Source organism: Panthera leo, chromosome D2 (genome assembly GCF_018350215.1).
Source record: "Panthera leo isolate Ple1 chromosome D2, P.leo_Ple1_pat1.1, whole genome shotgun sequence".
Taxonomy (NCBI): domain Eukaryota; kingdom Metazoa; phylum Chordata; class Mammalia; order Carnivora; family Felidae; genus Panthera; species Panthera leo.
In genome coordinates this window covers 10,500,062-10,507,577 of record NC_056689.1, presented here as the reverse complement: position 1 = coordinate 10,507,577, position 7,516 = coordinate 10,500,062, and the positions used below count along the sequence as shown (strand labels likewise).

The window sequence follows — 7,516 nt, the reverse complement described above, 5'->3', positions numbered from 1 at the left end:
AATTCAACCATACAGATAGTTACATTTATATAAAGAATATTTGTATTTGTGTTTGGTAAGAATACACACATTCAAGTGTGTATTAGTCATGAAAAAGGGAGACTGGTTATCTATGGTTCTACCATGTGAAAAAAAACCCATTAAAATTCAGTATATATTTTTTCTCGCTCTTTATTATACAGATTATGGGAAAAGCCCAGTTCCAAAAAGATGATATTCTTCAGTGGTATATTACAGAAGAAATATTGCAATCTTCATTCGTTGCAAGGTATGAGCTGGTATTTCTTCCAAATGGGAGCAGAGAATTCAGATCCAATTATCCGCTGAATTTACAGTCTACTTTATGACCAATGGGAGTTCCAATTGTGCTTCCCTTAGACTGGATGATATGAACAATGGTATTTAAATCCATTGACTTTTTCAGGTGTAAATTAAAGTTTTTAAAAAGAATAGGTCTTGACAACATTTCCTAAGCTATATGGTGCAATATATTAATAGATACTACATATTAATAATTTCAGTTACCAAATAATTTTTGAAATTCTAGTTGAACAAAGCTGGCATTTCTACATTGGAGTATTCCTTAGAGCCTTTGGTTTTCTGATGTCAATGTAGGAGAATACAGTATGGGACGTTTATGAAACTAATTTGATCACAGAACATTTTGTCAAAGGAGTATCTCATACAGCGGGAAGCAAGAATGATGGAGGGTTTCTTACTACATATTATCCTTCTCTCTGTTAAAACTTTATGGGTATTCACTTTTTTATTTATTTCACTAATTACATGATGTCTTTTATTGTTATTAGAATTTATATACATATATATTGTCATGCACCCCCTGACTTCAATGTTCAGTGCTGGATTTCAGATTTTCAACTATTTATAGGTTATGAAACCATGGGTGTAAATAACATCTCTGGAATGAGAGGGAGAGTAGGGAGCCTCTGACTGCACTTCTTGGGGCGGGGGTTGGGGGAAGCAGTTTACCTTTAGCAGGATAGGCAGACTATGCCATCAGCCAGCTATGCAGAGGAGTGACCCAAGGGGCTGACAGAGAGGCAGAATACTGCTTTATAAAATAATCATCGAGGCGCCTGGGTGGCTCAGTCGGTTAAGCGGTTAAGCGTTTGACTTCCGCTCAGGTCATGATCTCACAGTTTGTGGGTTTGAGCCCTGCACCCGGCTCTGTGGCTCTGTGCTGGCAGCTCGGAGCCTGGAGCCTGCTTTGGATTCTGTCTCCCTCTCTCTCTGCCCCTCCCTTCCTCGCGCTCTCTCTCTGTCCCTCAGAAATGAATAGAAGTAAAAAAACAAACAAAACAAAAAACTTAAAAAAACTCTCATCAGCTTGAAGAGATGCTATTACTTGGGTATGAGCATTATTTTTTATGCAAGGAAACTGGATTTCAAAAGAATTCTGTAATTGGCCCAGAAGACCAGCAGCTGCTAAAAGTCACAAGCAGACTTCAAATACAAGGTTTGTGGTTTGGTTTTTTCCTTTGAAATCCTCACTGCTTTCAGTCCACTGCTAACTAACCTAAGATTTTGAACACGCTTCTAGAACCACAGAGTCACCGAGGTGGATTTTGGCTTGCTGAGTACGCTTCCCTTATCTTTAGAAAATCTGTCTTGCAGTGAATGGTATTATCTGTGGCGGGGTTTACCTAAGGTCACATAGCTAGTTAGTAAGTAAGCTTTTCCTATGAAAAGCACATTTCCAGACAGTCTAAAGAGTTCCACACTTCTACACAGTCAAAGAAATATTATCTAGTTATAAAGTGTTATATTTGCTAGGGAGCATTACAGTTCAAATTAATTATTTATTGTTTATGAATTTTTCTAAGTTTAAAGTTACAAAAGATCTTCAGATTCGTTAGCCTCAGTGAGTCATTACAGGTAAATTACATAAAACATAAAAATGTAAAGATACAAGATAGAAAAAATTTTAATAGGTGAAGGAGTTTTGTGATATAAGGACTGTAAAATGTGAATTTTTTCTTCAAGGAAAAATGCACAGCAACTTAACAGAGATGAGAATATGTGCGTAGGTCCTCCTTTTCTAGCATAATTCTGACATATTCCTGTTTGTGAGCAGAATAGATAGATAACTTCTGTAAATGTCAGCTGCAGCCATGACTCATTATTGTTGCTTCGGTGGGATAGATATTACTGCTAGAGAAAAAAAGCCAGTATATTCATTAATCAATCTTAAACTTTAATTATACTATTTCAGAATTATCACTGTGCCTAAATTTCAGCCATAGTGATTAAGAAAGCAGTAGTCTTTATTATTTATTATAATATTTTCCACTAATTTTTAAGATTAGAGTAGACCACATAAAGACTGTAATTAGCAGTATTTGTAAAAACGCACCAGAACGTCTCATTTGAGATCTAATTAAGACAATCCATAAGATAATTAATATAAAGTCACATTTTCGGTGAAAAAAAAGAGAGAAAAGAAAACCTTTCTCAGTTTGACATCTCAGAGCTGAAGCCATTTCAATCCTTTTCATCAAACAGCTTCTTTTGGCTAATAAAGACAACATTAAAAAACATGAGGTTTCACATTTATCCCCTTCTGTCTTCTAAGGTCTTTATCATTATGCATCATGACTTCAATATCTAGAAACCACAGGATTGTTATAGTAAGAATGAAATAACTAGAACATCATTTTAGACACATGCTGCAATTTGTAAGCTCAGTCAAAATAGTTTTTGTGATAGGTGGCTACTTGAAATTCAGATTTCAATTGCTACTCAGCCACACTTCAAAACAGAACAACTTAAATCCATAAAATTATCGTTAAAAAATATCATTTCAATACTCTCCAGCATAAATCATTGCATACTTAAAAGGGCTCTAGTAAACAAAAATTTAACAAATATTTCCACATCATATTTGGTGCAGCTCTGAATGTAGTTGAGTATACCAATCCATGTACAACCGTGTTTCATAGATGAATCCTGAAGATAAACCAAAAACTTACCTTCTATATCAGCCTGGCCATAATATGGGTAGCGGATTGAAAATAAGCCCTCCCCCCCCCCCAAAAAAAAAATTGTGCTGTCCAGTCCAGAGCAAAGAGCCCTGGAATAGAAATCAGGAAGAGTAGAGGTCTAGTTCTTGAAAATATTTAATTCCTGATATGAGAAAAGGAAAATTGCTTCAGTTCCCAAATCGGAGTGCTGAATGCCCCCACTTGTCAGATGAAGAAGACAAACTACCTCCCTCTGAAGTCCAAGTCCAAAGACTCTGTGATTTTTTTTCTTTTTCTTTTTTTTAAAGTGGTATGTATACAGGATTATTTATTTAGCAAATATGCATAGCATTTAACTTTGTTTCAGGCACTGTTCTAAGCACTTCACTGGGCACTTTTGTTAGGACCCTGCTTTTTTCCAAACATCGTTTACTGAGATATAATTCATACAGCATCCAATTTACCCATTGGAAGTGTACAATTCCATGGCTTTAAGTGTATTCCTACAATTGTGCATCCATTGCCATACTCAGTTTTGCAACATTTTCAGCCTCAGTAAGAAACCTGTGCACCTTGACCATCACTCCCTGTCCCCAATCTTCTCATCAGTCCCAGCCTTACAAAACCACGAAACCACCTCTGTCTCTATAGATTTGACTATTCTGAACATTTCATGTAAATGGAATCATATATATGTGGCCCTCTGTGGCTGGCTTCTTTCACACAGAATTGTATTTTTAAGGTTCATCCATCTTGTAGAATATTTCAGTATCAACAAAAGTCAGACCTTTTCTATTACTGCATGATATTCCATTATATTGATATATCACCTATATTTATCTATTCATCAACTGATTGACACTTTTTTTTGGCTACAATGAACAATGCTACTATGAATATTCATGTGCAGACTTTTTTGTTTATATTTATTTTTATTTTGGGGGGGTATGTAACTAGGAATAGGTTTGCTGGGTCACCTGGTAACTCTGTTTAGCTAACTTTGAGGAAAAGCCAGACTTTTTTCCAAAGGGCACCATTGCATATTTCTACCATCAGTATACTAACCTCTGTATCTCCATCTCCTTGGCTGTCTTCTAGCCATCCTAAGTGGGTGTGAAGTGGAATATCTCACTGTGGTTTTGATTTGTTTCTCTGAGGGCTAATAATGTTGAATACCTTTCCATGTGCTTATTAGTCAATTAAAAATCTTCTTTAGAGAAATCTCTATTCAGATTCTATGTCCATTTAAAAAATGGGTTGTCTTTGGAGCGCCCGGGTGGCTCGGTGGGGTAAGTGTCCGACTTCAGCTCAGGCCGTGATCCTCTGGACAGTTCCAAGCCCCACATCAGGCTCTGCAAAGACAGCTCAGAACCTGAAGCCTGCTTCAGATTCTGGGTCTCCTCTCTCTGCCCCTGACATGCTCACGCTGTCTCTTTCTCTCTCAACAATAAAAATAAAATAAAACATTTAAAAAATTGCTTTGTCTTTTTTTTTAATTGAGTGGTAAGTGTTCATTATGTATCATAGCTATAAGTCTCTTGTCAAATACATGATTTGCAGAGATTTTCTCCCATTCTGTGGTTGTTTTGTCACTTTACTGATGGTGTCTTTTGAAGCACAAAGCTTTTAATTTTGGTGAAGTCCAGTTGATGTATTTTTTTGTTGCCTGTGCTTTTGCTATTGCATTTAAGAAAACTTTGCCCAATCCTAGGCTCAACTGAATTTGCAATTCTCAAGAATTACAATGCAATTCTCAGAATTTCATTTCTGATTTTAATAATTTGTGTCTTCTCTTTCCCCTGGTCAGCCTGGCTGGAGATTTGTACATTTTATCAATCTGTTCAAAGAACAAGACTTTGGTTTCCTTGACTTGATTTATTGTTTTCCTGTTTTCAATCCTTTAGTTTTGCTCTTTTACCATTCATCAGTTGGTGGACATTCGAGCTGTTTCCATACTTTGGCTATTGTTGATAGCCTTGCTATAAACATTGGGGTACTTGTGCCCCTATGAATCAGCACTCATGTATCCTTTGGATAAATTCCCTGTAGTGCAGTTGCTGGGTCGTAGGGTAATTCTATTTTTAATTTTTTGAGGAACCTCCACACTGTTTTCCAGAGGGACTGCACCAGTTTGTTTTCCCACCACCAGGGCAAGAGGGTAATAATAATATATTAATATTAATTCATTGGGGTGCCTGGGTGCTCAGTCAGGCACTTAAGCATCCTACTACGGCTCAGGTCATGATCTCATAGTTCCTGAGTTTGAGCCCTGCATCGGGCTCTGTACTGAACAGCTCAGAACCTGGAGCCTGCTTCGAATTCTGTGTTTCCCCCTCTCTCTGCATCTCCCCTGCTCTCTCTCTCTCTCTCTCTCTCTCTCTCTCTCTCTCCTCCTCTCAAAAATAAATAAACATTAAAAAATTAAAAAAATATATTAGTTCATTAATTGTGACAAAATGTACTATACTAATGTAAGATGTCAATGATAGGGTATGTATCATGATATGTATAGATGCCATACATATAAGGCATCTATATTTGTATAAATTGCTACAAAATTTGATACATAAATACTAAAAGTATATATAAGTTAGTTTTTATGTCATTGCGGAAACTCTAATATGATACGAAGGTCTGAGCACATATTCAGTGTTAAAAGGTTCTTATTCCAAGTTCTCAGCTACTTTTTATTTTGTTCTGCTTCATTAGGCTTGATTTTATCTTACTGTGTTCGTTTCCTAAGATGTAGGCTACATCCTTTATTTTATATTTTAATTATTATTGACATATGTATTTAATGGTATGAATTTCCATCTAAGCACGCGTTTTGCTGCACCTCACAAATACTAACTTGTATTTTCATTTTCACTTAGCTGAATATATTATATCATCCTCTTAAGACTTATTCTTTGATCCAGGTGTTAGAAGTATCTTGTTTAATCCCCAATTATTTTGGAATTTTGCCACTCTCTTTCTATTGATTTCTAGTCTAATTCCATTGTAGAGTAAGAACATACTTTTTATGATTTCCATTTTTCTAATTGGTTAAGGTGTGTTGCCAGGCCCAGAATCTCATCTTCTCTATATTGGTGAATATTGCATGCAAGCTTGAAAATAATGGGCTTGTTGTGTAGAATATTCTATAAATATCAATTAGATTAGAAATCACTGATAGTACTTTTTCGAGACCTCTGTATCCTTACTGATTTTCTGTCTGCTTGATCTGTGAATTATTGACGGAAGGTATTGAAGTCTCCAACTCTAGCAGTGGGATTATCTATTTCCCCTTTCAGTTCTATGGGTTTTTCTCTCATGTATTTTGACATTCAGCTATTAGGTACATAAACCCTTGAGATTGTTATATCTTTTCATAGCATTGACCACTTTATTCTTATGTAAAGCTCCTCCTTAATACTGATAATCTTTCTTGTTCTGAAGTATGATTTGTCTAAGATTAATATAGCCACTCCAGCTTTCTTTTGCTTAGTGAAAGAATGGTATATCTTTCTCTATCCCTTTACTTTTATCCGAGTCTTCAGAGTTTGTCTTTTTAGAACACATATATTTGAGTCTTGTTTTCCTATCTAGGCTAATGATCGTATTTTCATTGCTATAGCGTTGGATTGATATCTACCCTGTTTGTAATTGTTCTCCATTAACTGAATATTTATGTTTTGTTTTCTTCTCCCTTCTCTGGGCCTAATCGAGGATTTATATAATTCAGATTTATCTCTTCTCTTAGCATATCAATTATAATTTAAAATAACCTATTGGTTGGCATGATCATAGGTCGGCTAACATAAATACTCATTCTAATAACACTGTGCTGCTCTCTGTTTAGTGATGATACATTGTAACAAAATCTTCCCAGTCCCTCCTTCACATCCTTTGTGACATGGATGTCATTCATTTCACTTATCCATGTACTATAACCACCCAATACATTGTTACTTTTATCTCTTTAAACAGAAATGCACCTTTTAGATATATTAAGGATAATAAAAATGAAATTTTTTATTTTACCCTCATTTATTTCTTATTGACACACTTATTTTTCTCAGGTACTTCCAACTCTCTTACATACATCCTTTTTTTTCTACTTGAAGAACTTTTAACATTTATTGAAAGAAGATCTCCTGGTGATGAATTCCCTCAGTTTGGTATATTTAAGAAAGTCTTTATTTCCCCATCAGTTTTTAAAAACAATTTCCCTGGATATAGAATTCTAAGTTGGTGGGGTGTTTCATTTCACTCTCTTCTTGTTTGCACCATTTCTGACAAGATGTCTGAATAACTTCTTATTCTTTTCCCTCTATACTTAAGATTCCTGTCTTCCCAGACTGCTTTCCAGACTTTTTCTCCTCTGTTATTTCAATCATATCTATGTTAGACATTTGTAAATCATTCTACAGGTCTTGAAATTTTTCTTCTCCCCTCCCAGCCCCCCATCTTTTTCCCTGTTTGCATTTATGTTTGAAAAATTTCTATTGACCTATCTTGTAGTTCTCTGATCCTTTCCTTGGCCCTGTCAGGAC

At 35.6% G+C, this 7,516-nt stretch overlaps 1 long non-coding RNA gene across 1 annotated transcript in view; it reads left to right on the top strand.

Annotated features, from left to right (window-relative positions):
- The first annotated feature begins 209 nt into the window (after positions 1-209).
- Positions 210-7,516, top strand: part of LOC122201667 — a 132,968-nt gene continuing 125,661 nt past the window's right edge. Inside the window, exon 1 of the long non-coding RNA XR_006194289.1 lies at positions 210-268. This is a non-coding gene — a long non-coding RNA (uncharacterized LOC122201667). The remainder of the gene's footprint in view (positions 269-7,516) is intronic.